The following is a 22,175-nucleotide window of genomic DNA, read 5'->3' on the forward strand; positions in this document are numbered from 1 at the left end:
TCACCATAGAGATACAGCCTGAGTTTATTACTAACAAAATCAGAGGAGGATAATGACAAGTAAAACATGCCCTTAAAAACACCTTTTCTTCCCCCAACACCTCCCTCCTTCCCATCGATGGTGCAGGGAGACAGGGCGTGGGGGTTTTAATCAGTTCATCACCTGAGGTTTTCTTCCACTCCTCAGGGAGACAAGTTGTTCCCCTGTGAGACCATGGGGGCTCTTTCCACAGGAGACAGTTCTCTGTGAACCTCTCCAACGTGGATCCACTCTCATGAACCGCAGTCCTTCCAAAACTGCTGCAACATGAGTCCCAATTTCCCACACATAGTCCTCCCAAAATTTCTATGGTGTTGGTCACTCTTCTTTGGGGTGCAGTCCTCCAATGACAGGCTGCTCCAACATGGAAGCAAGTGCCCTCTGTCTCTGGGTGTCCCATTGGATCACAGGCAGAAGTGCATCAGGCATCCACCTGCTCTGGCACCTCCCCCAGGAGCTGCGGGTGGATCTCTGCATCCCTCGTGGATACCCACGAGCTGCAGAGGCACAGCTGCTTCACCATGGTTATCACCATGGACTGCAGAGGAATCTCAGCTCTGGCACCTGAAGCACCTCCTCCCACTCTTTCTCCACTGACCTCAGGGTCTCCATGTTGTTTCTCTCACATGTTCTCACCTCCTCCCCTTCTCTGGCTGGAATTAGAAGTGCACCTCACACCTTTGTTTGGATTTCTTCTTAAATCTATTATCACAGAGGAGTTACCATCATCTCTACTTGGCCCAGCCTCAGCCAGCACATGACCATCTTCAGAGCCATCAGGGATTGGCTCTGCTGGACATGGTGGAAGCTTCCAGCATCTTCTCAAAAAAGCCATCTCTGTGGTCCCCCTGCTACCAAAAACCAGGCCATGCAAAACCAACGCGTAGTGAAAAATTAGGAAATTACTTTTGTCTTCTGAAGTACTACACTCTCTTTGTTAATTTTTCAATTATCATGGTAAGCTCATAATAAATTTCTGGAGGGAAAAAAAAGTAATAATTTTCTTGTTAACAATTAGAAGATGCATTATGTTAAAAATGCCATAAGAACATTTAAATTTTAATATTTTCCTTAAGATTAAATATCCATTAAGTGACTGCAAATCACTAAGAGGCAGCATAATTATTTTTTTATTTGTGCAATTTTGAGAAATATATATAGAACTCTTCCAATTTAAGGTTTTGTAACTTGAGCAATGGCAAGGATTTATTAAATGAAACTCATTCATAGAATAACTTTTTTCTAGCCTTTAGTATCTAATTTTGAAACTTATCCGTTTGCTACAGTTTAATATACATTAGATTTGTTAAATGCAAGAGTATAACCATTAGGTTTGGATAATAAATGGTCTGTTGTAAGACATAATTTAGCATATCATCAAAGCAAATAGTAGAACTAATTGCATTCCATTTATCATTAACCGTGTCAAATCTGGTGTGATATTTAAAAGCAAACTTTGTCTGAGAATTAAATGGAAGTCATTGACATTGATTACACTTATGATTGTGTTTACATGTAGTAAAACCTCAGGAACACACTCTGTAGTTATTATTATAATCATTCATTTAACTCCGCTGCTATCACAGAAAATGGTAAGCATGCCTTTGGTATATCACAACAAACCTAAGCCCAAAGCCCTGCTCCATAACTAACAACATATTGGGATGTTCTAAGTAAAGGGCCACCTGGGAGATGGTAACCTTAAATACACACTGCTTTGGGCATTTTTTCCCATGATGGATGACATGGGTGCAGCCACCTCTCCTTCCAGCTCCTGTAGCAACTGAGCTGACGATCCAGTTCAGCCATGGGACTACAGCAGTTTCCCAGATGATGTGCTGGGTCCCTGCCCCTCATTTCCCATCAGGAGAAAAGAGAGGAAACAAATTCTAAATCATGCAGGAATATTATACATTACAAGAAAGTTGATGGTGGCTTTGTTTGTTTGTTTTAATTTCAAGATGGAACAGCAAGTATCTGTCCCTTTGGAAAGCTGTATCTAATAAAAAGAAGCAAATCCCAGTGTAAGAGCACCAGGCAAAGCTAATGACCCAAGTCCAGTTTAGATGGTATTTTTCATGAGCAGATGCAGAGTTAAATATGCAGGAAGCAGCCACTGGTACCAGTAATAGCTCCTTAAATCGGACCATCTCCTGCTCCTTGCAGCAGCTGAGCTTGCAGGGGCTGTCCCTTGGCCTGGGAGCTCTCTGCAGGGAGGTAAACAACAGAGACATGGCAGAACACTATGGCAGGGAGAGGACCAGGACCCCTGAGGACTGGTCAGCGCTGAAAGTTCAGCTCAGCTCAGCTCAGCAGCTATGTGCCCTTTGGTCTTCCTGCTCTGCAGCCACCCAGTGGGGCCCTGGCTACAGCAGGGGGCTTCCTGGCTGGCATTACCCCATTGTCCTGTACAATATCCTCCTTGGGTCTTGCCCTGGGGTTTGGGAGATGTTAAAAATAGGTGAGAACTTCTGGCTTTGCATTTACATCTTCTGGTGTGAGTGTGCACAAAAGGCTGCTCACTCTTGCTTATGAAACATGGCAGGACAGAAGGCATCAAACACAAGACACTGTCCCAAGCTTGTCTGGTGCTCACTTCAAGTTTTCACTTGCATTTCTATCTGGTCAGATTTGGAAGGCACTGAGTAATTTGACCAGCTGCAAGGAAACTGAATGTAACAAAAATAACCCAGCACTGTTTGCCTTGCTTTGCTAACTTTCCTGTTGCTTCTGCAAATCTGGCTGGAAATAGCAAAGCCAGGGGATAGCACTGACACAGTATCCTGAGCAGATGATATCCATAGGTACTGTTTCACCTCCAACAATGTATCTGAGCCAGGACATATTTCCACATTTTTGAGCCAAGGAGTCCTAAACAAGATCAGGGATCTTAATGGCAATAAAATTAAAAAGGGGTTTCCTTCCTTGTTGTGATCCTTGTTTTTGAGGATTACAAAAAGACTGAGGCTGAGAAAACAAATTGCAAACTACAAATCTAAGCATTAAGGCCCAGGACTTAGACAGAAAGAGTAGAAGGTACACGGACACAATTTCTTGAGGTGAAGATCAAATTTGGTTGAGTACAATTAGGGACTCAAAAGCATGTTGACAAACAACTTGTTTGAAGACCCTAAGTACCAGCAGCATCATTCCTGCAGTACTCTGACAACCAAATGGACATGACAACACCCTGTCCTTCCTGTATGTAGGTGACACAGATGTGACAGATCCTTCTGTTATCTCTGAACTGTGTTAAAGAGGTAACCATTTCATGCTGGTCACTATTGCCAACCTATCATCTGTGGTTTTTCCGGTTTTTTATATGGAAGAAAAAATAATAATTTTTTTAAGCCTTCAATTTCTAAGGGAAAAGTGTATATGTTACAGAAAATTCAAATGCAGAGGGAAGTGAATAGTTCTACATGCTGCTCATCTTCTTCCTGCTAACAAAAACTCAAAGCATGCAAGCAAAGTAAACAAGATTTGCAGGACTTACATTAAATGGATCAATTTTGCTTTTCAAATGTGTTGTTACTTGCTTTTAAAGTAGCAAAGGAGTTCACTAGAGTTTTGTGTAAGAATCCTGCTCCTTTCATGCTACTAGGAAAGGCCTCAGCCTTGACTTGTGGTTCTCTCAACCCCAAAATGTGTGAGACAACATTGTCAGTGAGAGAAAATGCAGGCACACATTTGGAGGCATCTCCAATGGCACTGGACTGCAATCTCAAGAGACCACTTCCCTTCTTGCTGCTCTTGGATAACAAGGGGCAGATCATCACCACCTCTCAGAGCTGGGAGGGTGATGAAAGACATTGACAAGTAGAAAGTACTTCTCCAGGAGTTAGCTGGAAGTCTTTATTTTGAAGACTGTGAGTCTTCACTCTTGACAAAATGCCCTAGCAGCCTGGGGAAGCTCAGCAAACCTGAAAGCTATCAGGGTATGCTGTTACTAGAAATCATGAGACAAACATGTGCATGCTCAGAAAGCTGAAACGTGACTGTCAAGAACAACTAGCAAAACAAGCAGCCTGAAAAAACACTTAATCATTGCATAAAGCTAGGATCACATTTGCGGAAGACTACTTATTCAAGAAGTACAGGGCTGAGAATAAACATCTGGGAACAAAAACTTCTTGCAAATGCAACCAATGACAACAGAGAGAGTATTCATTCCAAAAAAAGTTAATAAGAATTTCCCCATTCAGTAAACATCAGTCACAGCACATGATATGCATACTTTTGACCTCCTTGCATGGTACACAGACCACTTCATCCTGCTTTAGTGTTTGGATGTTGTGTTTTAAAGTCGATTTATTGCTGCTGACCAGTCCACTCTTCTGGGAACCAGTGCCTCCTGTTTATCCACACAGGGGAACTCCATGCCACTTCTCCAATTCTGAGATATTTGCAATGAAAAATGATAAATTCCACAGAGGCATAACCTTTGGTCTCCAGCTGACCCTTCAGGTATTAGTGATGATCCATTGCACCTGGGTAACAGGAACTGGAATGAGCGTGATTAATGCACAGCTCAAAATCTATCACACAATGAACCCAATGAACCCAAGTAATTTCTAACCTGATCTCGACTTGGCAGATTTCCTACAGTAAAAAGTCCATATCATGTTGCAGATACTTAAAACTTTCAAGTTTTCTTTACCAGTTAATGTGGAGTAGGCATGCAGATGGCTAGACTCTCAAGTAATGCTCATAGCTGAATATTCTCTTAAATAGCTCTCATTTAGTAGCCTGGATTGTGCTGGTTTTGGCCAGGGTAGAGTTAGTTTTCTTCACCAGGGTTGGTACAGGGCTATTATTTGGATTTTTGCTGGACACATGGCTTCAAATATTGTGATGTTTTTGTTGTTCCTGGGCAGTGCTTACAATAGAGCCAAGGGCTTTTCTGCTTTTCTTGCTGCCAAATTGGCAGGGAGGCTGGGGGTGCACGGGAGATTGAGAGAAGACACAGCCAGGACAGGTGATCCAAACTGACCAAAGGAATAGTCCAGACCACAGGACATCATTCTCAGTAAAAAAAAATGGGGGGAAGAAAGAGGGAGGGGGCACATTCGGAGTGACAGCATTTGTTTTCCCAAGTAACTATTAGATCTGATGAAGCCTTGCTGTCCTGGACATGGCTGAACACCTGCCTGCCCCTGGGAAGCAGAGATTCATTTTTTTGTTGTTGTTTTGCTTTGCTTGTGTGAGTGGTTTTGCTTTACCTAGTAAACTGTCTTTATCTTAACCCAGGAGTTCTCCGGCTTTTACCCTTCTGATTCTCTCCGAGTTCCACTGGTGAGGGAGTAAGTAGTGATGTAATACTTGGTTGCTGGCTGGCTCTTTTCTCTTGGTTTCTGCCCATCCAGTCTAGATTTTTTGGAGCTGACATTGTTCCAGCATTGAACTGCAATCAACTTACGGTAAAACACTGAATACTTCTAAACCGAGACTGACTTTTCTTTTGCTCTTTCCCTCTTTTCCTCTGACTTTGTAAAACAACCCAAATTTAATTTCAATTACTTGTGATGTCTTTATGTAGTGCTTTGAGCTGATGTTTCCATTAACTTTGTGTAAACTACTTGGTTTGAGATCTATTCTGTAACTATACTCAATAGAAATGAAACTCTTCTGAAACAAACAGAAAGGTGGAACCCTATTTTTGCCCCAGTTGTCTTGATCCAGAAAAACAGTCAGTAAATATAAGTGAAAGGTGACTGCCTCTGTGAGTTAAGGCAGAGATGTCTTTCCTCCCATCACCTCTGAGCTTTTAATAATTATGAATCTTCTTCCAGCTGGTAATGAGCATTTCCGTCAACTGGCTGGAACAGTGATAGCTCCAAAGAATGCAGCCATAAAACATGTCTGAAGATCAGAGTATCAATTGATACTACTACTACAAGGTCCTATTTATACAGGTTATTTTACTAAAAAGAGGGACTACTGAAGTTCTGTGTCATTGTGGGTATGAGGGATCCAGAGCTATCAGACTTCTTTTTCTTTTTCTTGTACCTCTTCCCTTTGCACAGGCGTTCCTGCCCTGAACAACTCAGACAAAAATGCACTTTGGACTAATTCTTTCCTCCCACCCCAAGAGCTGAGTGCTCCAGCTGGATGGCTACAGATTTTTAACTATACCCAGTGTCAACTATACCAAGTGCTAGTACATGTAAAAGGAGATGGAACAGGGAACAGACTCTCAAGTCCAAGCATTCAGAAATTGAAGCAACCTTTTACCTAGTTTGGAAGGTGGATCATTATTTGTATTTGTCTTCTGTTGCACTGAGTTTGCAATAGCTAGGAACATTTTCTTTTCAATGGAAGATGAAATTCCTGCATAATCACGTAATTCCTGCACCTGAGGCTTTAAGAAAAAACACTGACCGCTGCAGAAGTTGGCAGCAGTGGGGGAAGAGGAAGAGGAGATGGAGGAGGAAATAATCTCATTCTCTCACTGCAGGAGTGGAACCTGACCCTGCTGCTGATGAGTGGCGATAGAGGGTGCATCCGAGAGCGAGAGGAAATGGGAGAACCAGAGGAGAAAAGAGCCGTTAGGAAGACATCCTTAAGAGAAGGAAATACTTGGGATTAGCAGGGAAGGTCATCAGGCTGTGCAGCCCTCAGACATCTGTCCAAACCAGTCTGGAACTCCTGGCCACTGGGTTGCCTCATTAGTGAGTATTTTTTGCACTCCAAAAGATGAGCTGGGGAAGGATGTCTTTCCTGCTCCAGTTTATCTGTGTCATAGGGATAACACCTGATTTTGCGATTTTGTCTATATCCAACTGTGAGCCGTACTGAAAAGAAAGTGTGGAGGCAAAAAAAAACCCCAAAATGGTAGAAGTGCCTCACAGTTGGAAGTAAAGGGAACTCAGAGCTGGAGATGCATTTTGTGCTTTGTTCACTTTCTCTCTTTGGAGCAGAAAACGTAAAGTTTTACTCTACTAATCTATAAAATCGGATATGGAGCCACACAATGTTAGGAATACAAGTATTAAAACTGAGTGCAGAGAAATGAGGCAGAAGGAAATTTCATGTAAGCTTTTTTTTATATTTTGCTTCTCCAGACAAAACAGAACTGCTAAAATAAATATATATATTGAGCTGTGACATCAGTTTTCTAGTTCTGCATTAATATCACCTGTGGTAGCTGCAACACTGTATAAAGCATTTATCCATGACTTTTTTCTCATTTTTTATGAAGTGACTACACAGTTCAGTCTTGTACTCTCCCTAATAGTGTGCCACTCTTCTTCTTCCAGTAGATTTGAGAGAATGAAGTTTATGTTTCTGTTTTCAAGTGTTGCTTCCTTCGCAAGCAGGAAATCCTCCCTCCCTCCTTCCATGCATTTTTAAAATAGTTGATAGATCCCCCAATTAATTGCATATCAAACTGAAGTTCTTTTTCCAGTCCTACGTGACTACACACTCCTCTTAAATAGTCCATCTGTTTTCTTATTCCCGATAAGAATATTAAAAATATTCCCTACCTACCAAAACAAAAACTCTCCTGGGAATATGAATGTGGGAGTAACATGCCAGTGAGATCACTGATATATCACTGGGATATCGTTGAGTATTACCAACAGGAGACCTCTAATAACATCTATAAAAAACGTAGTAACATCTCCAAACTAGTCAAGTCCTTTTCCTAGTTTATATCCCTTCCAAAGATGTGTTTTGAAAAATCTACCTTCTTAATGAATACAGATTTCTGGGTTGCTCTTCTGTATATCACTTTATATCACTGTATATCACCTTATAACCTTTGTCCTCCCCTCTATCCCTTCCTCCTTTCTTTGCCTGTTAATAATTCACAATTACTGTATCATACCCAAGCTCTGCCCAAATTTCTTTTCCTATCTCTCTATAGCTTTTCCTGGTTTGTTTGTCTGTTTGTTGGTTGGTTTGGTTTTGTTTTTTAATATAATCTGATGCCTCCTCCCACACTTGCATTCTGGAATGGGAACTCAGAATACAAGTAAGTCACTGATGAAGGGTGTAATACAGAACACCCCCGAAAAAAAAAAAAAAGCATTCTACACTGTAAAGCTGAATTTTTGGTCTTCAATACAGGGTTTGTTGCAAGTGTATGTAAGAGGTTTTCTGACTTACTGCTTTTACTAACTTCATCTATAACCTACTAGTACTTTTATCACAAAAAAGGAGACATGATAATGAGACTGCATATATTTCTCAGTTCGCTTCCTCCTCATTTAAAATTATTTGCAAAAGAGAACATGGTAACAGATGAAAAGAGTAAACAAACTCCATCTCTGTGTGCTGTGGAACCTCAGTCCCATTTTTTTTCTGAAGATATGACAGGTGTGTGTCTATTCACTCATTTTCTAAATCTCTGTGCTATACAACTAAACAAACCCAAATTTGCTTTGGAAAAAAAATGCAAACTGTACTAACATACCTTTTAAAAAGAAAATAAATGTACATTGAGAGGAAGAAGTACATTCTGGAGCAAGTATATCTTTTGGTGGGTTTCAGTGAACAGCATACCTACATATTTTAGTGACTGGAAAGAACTGCGATTGCTGGAGTGAATTTTTTTAAAAGCAGCCCCTGTGCGGTTTAGTAAAATTGACATGGCAGAGCCAGGCTGGTAGATCAGGGTTCATCCACAGCTCCACTATGAAACAGTTTTGTGACTTTTAACTGAGGCACCTCATCTCTGGGTGGCTCTTTCCTATTTGCAGCTGAGCAACACTCCCTCATAAGGGCGTTAAGAAAGAACTAAAGGTTTTGAGGTGTGCTGAAGATGTTCCAGAGCTTCAGTGAAACTCTATGTCAATTATATGGGTCAGCTAAAGCTTTCTATTAATGTGTTTACTTACAGGATTCTTGAAGGCCTGAAATTGCTGGGAGACAGGCTGCTAACTACGCAGTGTAATTCGTTTCCTCTGGCGAGCATTCTGAGCAGCTTATCGATGCCCAGGGAATCAGGGCGATCTGTCAGGCTGTTGTTAACTCTGTGAATGAGGCCTCTGGCTGATCGTTGAACCCTGGGCTCTTTTTCCACCTGCTCAAAGCCGTAGAGACAGAGAATAGGTCTCGGGTTAGTGGAAGCCATGACAGAAGCAGAGATCCCAGATGCCGTGTGAAGACACGTATGGTAACCACCTGCCCGGGATCCCGGGGGGGATGCTGACGGTGTCCCTGCCCCGGCTTGTGTCAGGAGCTAACCAAAGACTTGATCGCTCCTGCAGCACTCTCGGTCCAGCCAGGGTGGGCGGGCGGCCCGCCGGGCACACACGCCGGTCGGCCGGGCACACACGCCGGTCCTGCCGGGCACACACGCCGGCCCCGCCGGGCACACACGCCGGCCCCGCCGGGCACACACGCCGGTCCTGCCGGGCACACACGCCGGTCGGCCGGGCACACACGCCGGTCCCGCCGGGCACACACGCCGGTCCCGCCGGGCACACACGCCGGTCGGCCGGGCACACACGCCGGTCCCGCCGGGCACACACGCCGGTCCCGCCGGGCACACACGCCGGTCGGCCGGGCACACACGCCGGTCCCGCCGGGCACACACGCCGGTCGGCCGGGCACACACGCCGGTCCCGCCGGGCACACACGCCGGTCCCGCCGGGCACACACGCCGGTCCCGCCGGGCACACACGCCGGTCGGCCGGGCACACACGCCGGCCGGCCGGGCACACACGCCGGTCGGCCGGGCACACACGCCGGTCGGCCGGGCACACACGCCGGTCCCGCCGGGCACACACGCCGGTCCCGCCGGGCACACACGCCGGTCCCGCCGGGCACACACGCCGGCCGGCCGGGCACACACGCCGGTCGGCCGGGCACACACGCCGGTCGTACCGCCCCGGCCCAGCGCGCCCCGGCCGCCGCGGCGGGGGAAGGCGGTGAGTCCCGCCCCCGGTGCGGTGACGGCGGCCCGGGTGCCGCCCCGCCCGCCCGCTCTTATAAAAACGCTGCCGGTGCCTTCCCCTTCTTCTCGCCCCGTGTCTCCGCTCGCTCGGTCGCAGCTTACCGGCCGCGCTCCCGTCTCCGCCCGCCGCTGCCGCAGCCCCCGGCCCGCTCCGGCTCTGTCTCTCTTCGCCTGTGCCCTCCGGTCCCAGCGCTGCGCTGCGCTTTCCCCGCCGGCCGCCCCCGCAGCCTATGGCCCTGGAAGGCGCCGCTGCCGCCGCCTGTATTTCTGCTGTAGGTTCCCACATCCCTCTTTAAAAATTCCGCCTAAAAAGAGAAGACGATTTACCAAATCTTTCGGGCCGTTATCTCACGTGAGTACCGGAGCGGGAGTCCTGGCTCCCTCGCCGCCCGAGGGGGAGGTGGTGGGAGTGAGGGAGGGAAGCCGTGCCGACGCCCACCCCGAGCTCCGAACCGGGCCGGAGCGTCCGTGGTCACCGGCGGCGGGCGGTAGCGTTAGCGACTTCCCTCTGCCCGGGGCCTCGGGCAGTGCAGGGAGGGACGGGGAGCGGTGGTCGTGGTGGCCGGGAAGGGCGGAGGGGCAGCCGGCGGGCAGTACCGTGGCGGTGCCGGCCGGGGAGGTTTGGGGATGGTGCCGGTTCCTCCCGCTGCCCTTTCTCCACCCGGCGGCGTGGGGCGAGACCGGCTGCCACCGGCAGCGGCAGATGGAGAGCGGCGGAACGAGTCAGAGCCGGAGCTGCCCCTTTGCCCCGGCGCGCCGGGCGGCGCGGGGCCGCAGTGCAGGGGCCGAGCGGGCGGGCGGCGGGACCCCGCAGCCGGGAGGGCGGCGGCGGCGGCGGGCGGAGGGTCAGCGGCCGCCGCGCTAACATGGCGGACAGCGCTGCGTGCGAGCGGCGGCGGGGCGGGAGCGGGGGCCGGGCACCGGGGTGAACGCTGCGGCGGTGCCGCCGGTCCCCTTCTCCCGCAGTCCTCGGGACGCGGAAGGGCGGCGGGGCCGCCGGCTCCGCGGGCAGCGGGGGCTCGGCGGCCGCCCTAACATGGCGGATTCCCGCGGAGGGGGGCTGTACGGTGTCTTCCCCCTCGCAGCCGGGGCAGTGCCCGCGGCTGGAGACCCGCGCCCACCGGGCGCTGCTGCCTCTCGCAGGGCGCCTCTGGCTGGGAGCGGGGGCCGAGGGCAGTCCTCGCCTGGATCCCGCAGAGCGAGGGGCTGCCCAGTGCCCCGGGCTGGCAGCACGGGCTGCGGTGCGGCTGCTGCAGGGTCCCTTTACACGTGTGACCCACACGCGTGAGCTCCCCCGGGGCCAGCCGTGTGTGACAGGTTTCAGCGCTGGGCAGCCTGATGGGAGCAGAGGCAGAAGCGCTGGTGGCATGGCCGCGGCGTCTCCTCGCCTTCTTCTCAGGGGCCATGTTGTGCTTCTGTGAGCGTGATTATCCATCCGGGCTCCTGCTGCCGTGCTCCACTTTTCCCCCCTCACCTGAGCTGCGCCTGCCCGAGGCCTCCTCGCCTGTCCCCCTCGGCGTGGTCAGCAAGGGCCGCGCCGAGCAGCAGCGTGGCAGCGCCGGCTGTCAGCGCAACGCACGAGCGCAGGGCATTGCACAAGTGACGCTTTCCGGGACTGCCTTCACGCAGAAGGGCCGTGGGGTCACCGGCATGTGGGAAGGGAGCCCTTCCCTCCCGTTAGCAGTCCCCTCCCTCTGCCCGGAGAGACGCTCTCTGGTCATCTCACAGGTGCACCCTGAACCCTTCCCCTTGGTCAGACCCTTAGTGTAGCAGTAGCAGGATTGGTGCCCCTGGTCCTTTTGGAGGTCTCTTGGTTGAGCTCAACCTTCTTGGGCCGCTGGTGTGCTAGTGGATTTTGGAAAGCCTGGGGAAGAGATTCTGGTTCCTGCTCAGCTGCCAGCTGAATTTGTGTGTGTAAAGTGTGTGCAGCCGAATGTTGGGGTATCTGGAGTGTGTGTGTTGGCTGCAGTGCCGTTCCCCGTTTGGTAGGAGGTCAGCAGAGTTGTAGTGGTGAGAGATCAGTAGAGGTATCTGTTCCTGATGGTAGGGGAGCTGAAGGCACGGTGAGCAAGCGGGCTCATGTGTGCACAAGTGGGACAGTGCAAGTGCAGGATCGTGGTGCGGCTGAAGAGGATGCTGTTATGGCTGAGTACCGGACAGCACTGCAGATCTTTTCCAGTCATCAGTCTGAGCCCATGAATATGCCTCTGTGTGCTGGAGGTTACCTGGTTGTGATGAAGTGGGAAGAAAGTGAGCTTAAACCTTTTGAGCCTTTCTGAAGTGCATCTCCTGCAGTAAAAAATCCTGCACAGCTGCCTAGTGCCTGTAGGCACGAGAAGCACTGCGTTTCAGAAATGTGCAGCAGTCTCCAGTGACTAACCAGGATACAATTGTGTAGTCCCAGTCGGTTATAGCCGCCCTGAATAAAAACACGGTGTGAAGGCCAATAAAACAGCGTAGAAATGCCTACCATCTAGTCAGATGCGTGATCGAGTCTCTTGTGTGCGAGAGGGTTGGGGGGTAATTCTGCCCTACTTCTTCTGCCCTCCCCAGCTGCTGGATTTTTGTCTCTAAAGACACTGCACTTGCCCATTATTCTTCCTTGGATAAACGTGGGAGGCAGTGGTGCTGGGGGGGAGGTGGGTGTTGTGAATAATGGTGATGGTAGGAGGGGTTTGTTCCAGTCTGGACTGGTCCAGTCTAGTTCTTTCCTTCCTGTCACCGTGTGAACAATGCTGCTGCTGCTGTGGCTGATGCCTGTGACAAGGCAGCCCCTTCCCCGTGTGCCTCTGGCTGTGGTGAGCTCCCTTCTCTGCCTCCTGCAGGCCAAGACCCCCGGCAGCCAGCCGGCCTGCTCTCCCCATCCCTCCTGCTGGGCACTGAGCTCCAGGGAAAGGCTGTTAAACCCCAGAAAAAGGAGGGTCTTTGGGAGGGGGAGGGTGTTTGGTGGTGAGCAGCTGTGGGAATGTTTCTCCTGTGGGCACAGTTTTACTGGAGGCAAGAGGCAGGATTAGTGCCTTTCAGCACTGCAGCCGGCCCCTGGACCTGCAGGTCCTGCCTCTCACTGCTCCCTGGAAGGCTGCTGCAGGTGTGTGATTGCAGCAGTGCTGCTGGAAATCATTCCATCTCTCCAAATTAAAGGGGAGACAGAGTACTCTGGAAGAGACTTAAGACTATCCCTTCCTAAAAGCGAGGCTTAATTGTGTAGTGCACTAATTTAGGTATAATGGTAAATGTCAGCTCTAGATGCTGTTGATGTGGCATAGGAGCAAGAGTGTGGTTCATGGGAGAACTCCTCAGGGATCTGTACTTCCTTCAGGACCTGCTCCCCCTCAGGGACCCCAGGCCACAGTGTCCTCTCTCTGCTCTGGAAGAGGCTTGCTGTAACTCAAAAATACCTAGCCTTTCTGTGAACCATAGTAACTTTGGTGCCTTTGAGTCTGTCACTCAGTGTAAATGTGCAAGGTCATTTTAATTTTATATTTTTATGGTTTAGTTAATGGATATTTTAGCTTAAGCCACTAGAGACTGTCTTCTCAGAAACAGATGCAGTGGATTTTTTTAAGAAAATGGATTGATCCTTGGTTTTGTAGGCCTGTTGGCATCACACATGGGGAGATGAGGAGGGGGGCCAGTGAACTGGGAAAAGCTCAGCCCTGCTGGGCACTTACAGGGCTTGCTGCAGGGATGCAGGTGTTCTGACAAAACTATGTGCTGTGGACAGCTGGGGGATGATTTAAGTCCTCAGGTGAGTTGTGACTACTGTTTGAGTTGTTGTCAAACTTCAGGAACCTGCTGGTAGAGTATACCAATAGATGATAAATACATGCATATCGGTGTCACTTGAATATTAAAAGGCAGAGCTACCTTGCTGACTATTCCCACAAGTCAAAGCTTACTGCTTAGCAAAGAATGCTCTTATACCTACTTTAAAACCCTTAAACAAAGAACGCTTCATTGTGGTTCATAACACACACTATTTCTGTAAAACTGGGTTTGTCCATATGGGTTATGGACATCTAATACGCTTCTACTTAAAGTGGTAGACCAGCTCTGCCACTCAACAGCAAAATCCCTTTCTGCTTGTTGAAGTAGACTAAAATGATTGCAATTGGAAAGGCTGGAATTGTTACATTTTCCTCTGAATGTTTAGAAGTGGCAAAGCTGCACAAAAAGAGCCGTCAGACTATTTTGTATGTTTGTGTATATCCTTTACATAAATAATTCTCATTTAAAAGAAGTTCTGAAAGACAGTTACAACTTGGCACAGCTCAAAGTTTTCTGTTGCTACAGAAAACTGTTGGGTTTCATTACTGCTCCACAGGAATTTTCACTGTAAACTTTCCTCCTTGGGACATGGGAGAATATTTATTGGCATAATATTGCAGGTGATATTTGACTGAAGCGCATTGCATTTTAAGTTTTGCGTTGAAGGTCATGTGCTCTACCTAGAAGCACTTGCGTTTAATGACTTGTTTGGCTAAGTTTGGAAGGTAAACTTAATTCCTATCACTGGAGAATTTGTATGAATTCTTGAGTATAATCAGAACAGCAGCAGGAAGTAGGGTAACTACAAGTTAATTTTAAATGTTGGCAACACCTTCCTTTTGTTAAACTGTTATGTGCAAAACTGTTACTGACTTGCTTTAGTAAAAGAAAAGGATATGGTTAAATATAATATATATGCACTAATTCTAGCTGGCAAAATTCCATAATATCTCAATTTTGAAGCATTGAGGTTGTTTTTAATGTTGCATGCTAGTAAAGGCTAATTTATGTGGTAAAGCTACAGGAATTGCTCTGTGGGAGTTGCTGTGAAACAGTTACCCTCAAGTTGCATTACCTCTGTGTGTTATGCAGTACTTTATGGAGTGTACTAGTTTATTTTCCAATAGCAAGAATAAGTGGAAAAGTACATTTCAGGTGTTTGGCTAACATGGCTGTGAAGATGATCTTTTGTGTTGGATGATTCCCAGAAATCAGGCTTTTGTAGTCAGCCCATGTAGTATTACTTCTATAATGAAAGTATCAAAAGTTTATTTTCACAATAGGTTGGTATGTTCTATGTTCCATGCCATGTATTGCAGCAAATTTGTAGAAACTTTGTATGTTGGGTTTACACATGACCATTTTGGGTATTTAATTCCATGAAAATTATTATTGCTTTTAGGAGGAATAACTTCTCAACAGGCCTAATAAATGTTTCCTTGACTGCTTTTACACTCATTGTTCTGGTTTGTGTGATTGCTTTACCTTGAGTAAGCTAGCCTTGTACTTCAAAATGCTGCTTTGGTGATATGTGTAATAGCCTTTAAGGGCCAGCTGAAATGTTTCCTCATTCCTGAAGGCAAGCATAAGTTTCTTTGTTTTTACTGTCTTGCTCATTTCTGGATTTGTCTGTGTGGTGTTCAGTTTCACTATATAAAGCACTATTTTTCACCCACATAGCTTTTTCACCCACATGCCGTGTTCATTCACATCAGAGGGAGAAGGAACGTGGCAAGGGAATTCTAAAATAGAAAGGAAGTAGGGAGGGGAAGAATGCAGTGGTTACAGGGTTAAAAACACTTCTGGGAGAGTAATCCAGTATTAAGACATACTACCCTACAGCAGGATCATGTAGAGCTCTTTGCCATTAGTTTTGAAAATCTTCTCATTCAGACTGTGGAAGATAGGTAGAACAAGCAGTTTCATGTGTTTTAGCAGGTCTTTGTACATCTGTCTTGTTCTGGCTCAGAGTGTATATTAGCTCTTGAAAACTGTGTGTTTGACATGATTATAAACATTCATGGTGGGGTGTTGCAAGCCTTCTTAAAAGCACTACTGAAAAGGCATTTGTTACATGTTTTATGATAAAGCTTTTATTCTGTTCTGGCTATGAGATACATTTTTGTGTGCATTTTTCTCCCTACAGGGCAAAATCTCTGATCAAGTTTACAACTATCCAGAAGGCTTAGGAGAAGTGCTTTATAGAGAGCAGTTCGACTTCAACGCTGAGCCACCTTGGGAACCTAGCTGATGATAGTAGGGTTCCATCTCCTAACTTGTCCATGTAAGTCTCTCTTCATCTGTATGCAGGAGGATAACCCCTTGCAAAAATACAGCTTTTTTTTTTTTTGATAAGCAAGGTAACTGTCTGGATGTAGATTAACAAAATTACATAGGACTTTCATTCAGGATGTCAGGGGGGACTAAACGAAACATTTTACTCACCTAACACCTTTCTTGGTCAATTATCTAATGAAATTCTGCAGTAAACTTGGTAAATAAAGCTACTTTTCTAAATTGGAGGTGTTGGCTACAGAAATCCTGAAATAAAATGCTGTAATTTCAGTCTCTCAATGATAATTCTGAAGTCAGGAATTGGATGGCATGACTGTTATATCAACTCATGATTTGCTGAGTACTCTATAGAGTAGTTTATACTGAAAGAGTTAGGATTTGCTATTGTAAACAGTAACTAAGGCTGATCATGAAGGGTGTGCCTTCCCAAATGCCTGCCTCCATTATTTGTTAATTACTATTCGTTTCCACAAATAGTTGTAGTGGGATTACAGTAGAATGTGGAATTTAATATTGGATGGAAAATGTTACCAATTATAAATGCCTTTATATTTTGAAGTGGCAAGTAGGTGTTAAAGAGAAACAAGACCATGATAGTGGAAAACAAATGAATGCATTTAGCTGATCTTAAGGAGCACAGAAAACTGAAATGTACGTGGTTATCATGTTTTGTTAAGTTAAAATAGTTTTATGTGGTTTTTAACAATAGTCTTAACTCAGATATTACAAATGCATTTAAGCTGCCTTTATACAGTATTTGTACAGTATTACTTTTTTCCTGTCTAGCTGAAGGCGTTTTTGTTTGGCTTAGCACCTATAAATTATGGAATGCTTTTTAATGTAGAACTTGCAAATGGTTAAGTACATATCACTGAGCCAGGTACTTTTTAAAGACCACAAAGATTCCAAATGCCAGTTGTGTTATTATGCATCCTAATAAGGTACTTTATGTAGATAAACTCATTATTTGAAAATACCACAATTGCTGAGGCATAGGAGGAGCTTGGTTTATCCTGACTTCTGGCTATATCTCCAGAGGTTATGTTCTTTTTGTTTTGTTTGAAACTTACTGAAGTAACTGCATATATCTGGTTCTTTGTAGTTGAATGCTGTAGTCAAATGAATTCAGTTAATACTGAGAATTTTCTGAATATCACAGTATGTTTAAGGTGTGGTTTTTATAAGCAAAGTAGCTGAGAAAATTGCTTCTTCTGTTCAGTTTAAGTTTTGGTTTGCTCTTGTATGTGACTAGAACTCTTGTGTGACATTTTGAACTTGAACAGGAATAAAGTAAAGTAGTAGAAAACTAGGAAAGGCAGAAGAATTGTTAGAAAGGAGTAAATAAAGTATACAATCTTAAGGTACTGTACATGCATCTTAATTTCTAAAACTGTTCTGAAGATAATTTTGGCTGTGACAGAAGTTGTTACTCTTGAGGTGAAGGCTGTTCGGGTACCTTCTTTGAGATATTCGTTCTCTGACTGGTAGATCCTGTGCTGTGACAGATGATGCAAAGTGCAGGTTGCCCTAGAATGGAAATGCCACTGGATTTGCTTCATTTGCAGCTGAATGTTCAGATAATGTGTATTTATTTTGAGATTGGATCTATTACATGTTCAGCAATAATGTACTGTACACAAATAGAAGTAATTCAGTATTAAATCTAGTGGTGATGTACGTAACAGTGGTGTTTGCCAGGAAATCTGTACCTGTTTTGGTGTGCTCAAGCACAAGTCATTGCCTCAAATGCAGCTAAGACTCAAGTTAGAGGGCTAATTGGCACTTTAAGTAGTATTCAACTTGCAAAGCAATTTAATGGGAAAGAGGTCAAGTGAGAACTTAAATATAACTGTAGTGTTATGTGTTAATGTTCCAGTGGAACTAAAATAAAAAAAAAATCTTCTGTCTGAGGTGTGCTTACAGTTCCATTAAACTCACTTCCTTTTAATGATTTTCTCTATCTCACTTTGCCCTTGTGTTACACTGGCAGGGGAAGACTTGGGGTTTAGTTCTGTCTGCTCTTCAAGCTCTCGCTCCCTGAGCAGTCTGGAACTGTGGCCTGAAGTCTTGCTCCTTTAAAATCTCTTCTATTTATTGCCCCACCTGTTTGGTCAGAAGTGATGGGAACCAGCAATGGAAGTCTGATGTATTAACAAGCCCTATCTATGCCAAGTGGAAGCAGGAGCTATCTGGACTGGCTAACTTTGAAAGCCTTCATGACTTAGTGTAGATGGAGCTGGAGGCAGTTGGGGAACAGGAGGGCTGAGAGTTGGGAGTTGTAGGGGGCAGTGGGAAGACCAAATACTAACACTGACTGAGCAAGTAAGGAGATAGAATAGGGAAGTGACTGCTTGCACTGTTGCAAAAGAGAAGTGCTGGTCTGCTACCACGGAAGTATATGTACACTTAGAATAGTAACCATTCTTTTGTAAGCTTTGCGAGCTTATTGGGTCTGAATAATGTATTCAAACTTCAAGAATGCAGGAGGAGGCTTTTGTTCCAGTACAAGATGCTGGATGGGACATTGTTTCTACAGTATCTATCCCAGTTGGTTGCTTCAGCAGAATTGTTCTTTCTGCATTGCTCACTTTAACTGTGTGGAATGCTGTTGAGAGAATAGAGTAGACTGCGAATGACCTAAGGTGTACAGGTACCCTACTTACAGCCTTCAGTGGATTTGTACTGAAGGTAGCTTCAGTAATGCAAAAAAAAACAACTGTTTCAGCACTTCCATCAGCTGCTTAGGGGCTTCATTCAGCTAACTGAATGACAGTGATGCAAGTTGGTGAAATGGTGTCTTGGATTTTTTTTAAAAGATATTCCCATTATAAATAGGTATTCCTTGCACTGAAAGCAGAGGACTCATGTAGAGTGAGTGTATATATATATATATACTTTTCTAGTAAGATTGTTCTGTACTGAATTGCCAGTGTCAGTGACAAAATGTTTCTTTTTTGATTTGTTACCCCTGAAGAACCAGTATTGGAAGGAATGAGAGAATATTGTGGTTTTAGCCCTTAATGATTTTTGCATCAGCATAATTGTTATAGGTCATAAATACTTTTGATTAATAAGATGTGGTTGAAAGGCATTATTTGGAGCCCATTTCACTTGCAGAGTCTTTTTTTGCAGAGGAAGTTTTTATTGAAAGACCTAAACCTATAGGTGTCTGGGGTTTTTTAAAGTTCTTTTCTTAGGCTAAACAATACATAGTTTGAACAATGTAAAGAAAAAATATTAAAATTGCCTGTGTTATGGATGCTTACATGTGACAAGCATGTGTTTAGACTCTCTGTTCAGAGAATTTTAATTTTCTTTTATTCCTACTGTCTGCGGTAATTGCAGTGTTTAAATAGGTACACTTTTATCTTATAGTTCTTCATCTGGGAAGTCACTGTGTTAAAGAGCCCGAGGATGTAATGCTTACTTCAAAGAAAGCAATTACATGCCTATGTAGAAGTCTCATACCACTTGACAGCTTTTGTTTGACTTAAAGTATATGTCCTGGAGCATTGTGCAGACTAACATTTCAGGTGTGAAAATGGGTGGTGTTACCACACCAAGTCTGTCAAATAATGACTTGCAGCAAGTCAGCATTTCCAGCAAGGAGTGAACTCTGTACTCTAATGAATTCTGACTCATCTTACAGACATCAAAAAAAGTCCTAAACAATCCTTTAGATTTCCTTCTGCAAATTTTATCACTGACTCTCCTCCTCCTCTCAGGAGGGAACCAGTCAGGACAGAATAAGGTGATAGCAGAGTCCCAAATCCTACGGTAAATAACCCCTTAAAGAAATGTTTCTCTAGCTACTGTCTTGTAGTGATGCTGTAGCAGTGCTTCTAGGAATTTGTTTTCTTTGTACAATATTATTCCTATCAAGACTGAAGAGATACAATTTATTCAAAAAAGAGGAAATTGGACAGTAGTCAAACAACTGTTAGCACATTCTTTCTACTAGATTAATTTTGTTAAGTGGAAAAGCTTCCATGTCTTGGATGTGCTTAGAAAAAGCAATTACTGTTCAGCAGCCTGGGAGACATTATATCAGGTTGTTTATGGTTTGTTGCAATTTATGTATTGAATCTGTACTAGCATATATTCCTTTTTGTCCTGCCTCTTGACCATAAGATGCTTTTTGATGAATGAGCAGGAGACAGGTCTTGTTTAGGAAATAATCTTAATCAAAACTAACTTACTAGATAATTGTTCTTTTTGTTGGTGGTGGCTTTGGGTGTTGGTGGTAGAGTCCTACCCCCATGCTTTACTTGAACTGAGTCTCCCCAAAATTAAAAGGGCAGCTTTTGAAGGAAAGTATTCTTCTACACCATCTCTCTGAAAGCTAGACAACCACAGTCATTAACTATGGAAAAAAAGCCATTTTCTTTTAAGTGTGCTAAACATGTACCTTAAATCTACTCCACTGTAACTCAGATGAACATCCACTCTCAAAGAGGAAAAGTGTGCAGTTGGTTAGATTGAGCTGCTTTGTTTGAAATACAAGGTCCAAGCAATTAGCTATGTGTGTCTGAGTCTAAAAATCATTCAGGGCTGTGACTGGTTCCAGTGGGTGTGCTGAGACCTTCCAGTATGGTAGATCTGGGGTGAAAGGGACTCTTGACTGTGCAAGCTTTAGAGTGTAGGAAGTGGCTTCTAGCATGAAAAAAAACCCACCTCAACCAAAATTTAAAAATCTAGCTAAGTAGTACCCTTGTATATACAGTAATTCCTTAAAAAAATGTTCAGTTAAATGCTGATGCCAGCATTTCTGGCGGGGAAAAGATAACTCAGCCTTTTTGGTCCTCTGCCTCTGAAAGCCATGGATATTTTATGAAGATGACTGTGGTGTTCATCTTTGTTGGACTGATTCTAAGGCAAACTTAGTTTGCAAGCTTCTTTTGTTCTGTGGTGGTATTTTTAAGGAGTTTTAGCTATTAGTCTCGTACTGAGATATGACTAACTGAAGACTTTCCTGCTTATTATAGTCTACCACCTAGTCATTGTTTTTATAACTCATTAAAACCCTACATCAATGTGATAATTATCTTGCTCTTCTGTGATTGTTTTGGATGTTCAGGATTCCCTTAAATAATCATAGGACTCATTATATATGTGTGAGACAACTCTTTCTTACCTGAGGTACTTGTCTTTATCATTCAGCTTATGAACAGAATGAAATATTCGTGCTGCCACTGAGTTAGTTCACCTGGCAGTAAATTCTTCTTGTAACATAGAGGGCACGTTTGAGTTGTGCAGGAAGCATATAAAAAACCTGCTGGCTCCTTTCTGATTTTTTGGCATAATGACAAGCAGGAGCAACTGCTGCTTAGTTTTGCTACTATTAAACCACAGCAAAGTAACTTTTTTCATATTGTGGATAACATTAACTAAACCTATGTTGCAAATTGTGGTGGGTTTTTTTGGGGTTTGTTGGTTGGTGGGTTTTTTGGTTTTGTTGGGTTTTTTTTGTTTTTTGTTTGTTTGATTGGTTTAGGGTTTTTTTTGCTGTAGGAAGGTGGTGGATGAAACATAAGACTGAGTTAATACCATGGTTCTCTGATGATTGAAGCCAAAATTATCTTAATTTTTATAGTCCTAATGAAGTATTTTTGGCTTTCAGCTGTAATGTTTGTGGTTTCTATAAATACTTTTAATTAGAAAAACAATTCTACTCTTGAAAATCTAAGTGCAGGTGGGTTTAGAAAACACTGTCACCTTTTTTTACAACTACTGTGCAACTTCTGTTGAGAGATTTAAAAAATGTCTTAGGCCTTCGTTTAGAGAAGGAATCTAGTTAGCTAGCTGGTTTTGATCAATCTTGTGTTAGTCATAAAGATGACAGTGGAAACAAAAATGTGGTCAGTGGGTTGATGTAAGCTAATAAGCTGCTTTTAAACAAGAGCCACAACTCTAATGGAATGTGAGCAGCAGATTGTTCTATTCATCAAGTAAAGCAAATGAAGGTATAGAGTCAGCTGTTGGTAATTTTCTGCTATCTGCTGATTTTTACTTGTGATTAAATAGTCAGTCTGCATTCTAAGATTATATTTAACAGTGATTTCAGTGTTTGGACTTTGATTTAGATTGTCTTTTGGAAAACACTGTGTAAGCTACTAAGCTAATTTGCAGTGAAGATCTGAGGATAAGCAAAATGCAAATAAAGTTAGAC

General features: G+C 44.5%; 1 protein-coding gene and 1 long non-coding RNA gene across 2 annotated transcripts in view; one reads left to right on the forward strand and one right to left on the reverse strand.

The window, feature by feature from the left end:
* Positions 1 to 10,120, reverse strand: LOC110481127 (uncharacterized). The gene is made up of 3 exons (XR_002467208.3): positions 10,046 to 10,120; positions 8,883 to 9,067; positions 1 to 4,529 (listed from the first exon to the last, which is right to left on the reverse strand). It is a non-coding gene; the product is annotated as an uncharacterized LOC110481127 (long non-coding RNA).
* Positions 9,997 to 22,175, forward strand: part of AZIN1 (antizyme inhibitor 1) — a 26,185-nt gene continuing 14,006 nt past the window's right edge. The window contains exons 1-2 of the mRNA XM_021549589.2: positions 9,997 to 10,295; positions 15,858 to 15,995. The gene's annotated coding sequence lies outside the window, so the exon portion shown is untranslated. The remainder of the gene's footprint in view (positions 10,296 to 15,857; positions 15,996 to 22,175) is intronic.

The sequence above is a fragment of the Lonchura striata genome, chromosome 1 (assembly GCF_046129695.1).
Source record: "Lonchura striata isolate bLonStr1 chromosome 1, bLonStr1.mat, whole genome shotgun sequence".
Taxonomy (NCBI): Eukaryota; Metazoa; Chordata; class Aves; order Passeriformes; family Estrildidae; genus Lonchura; species Lonchura striata.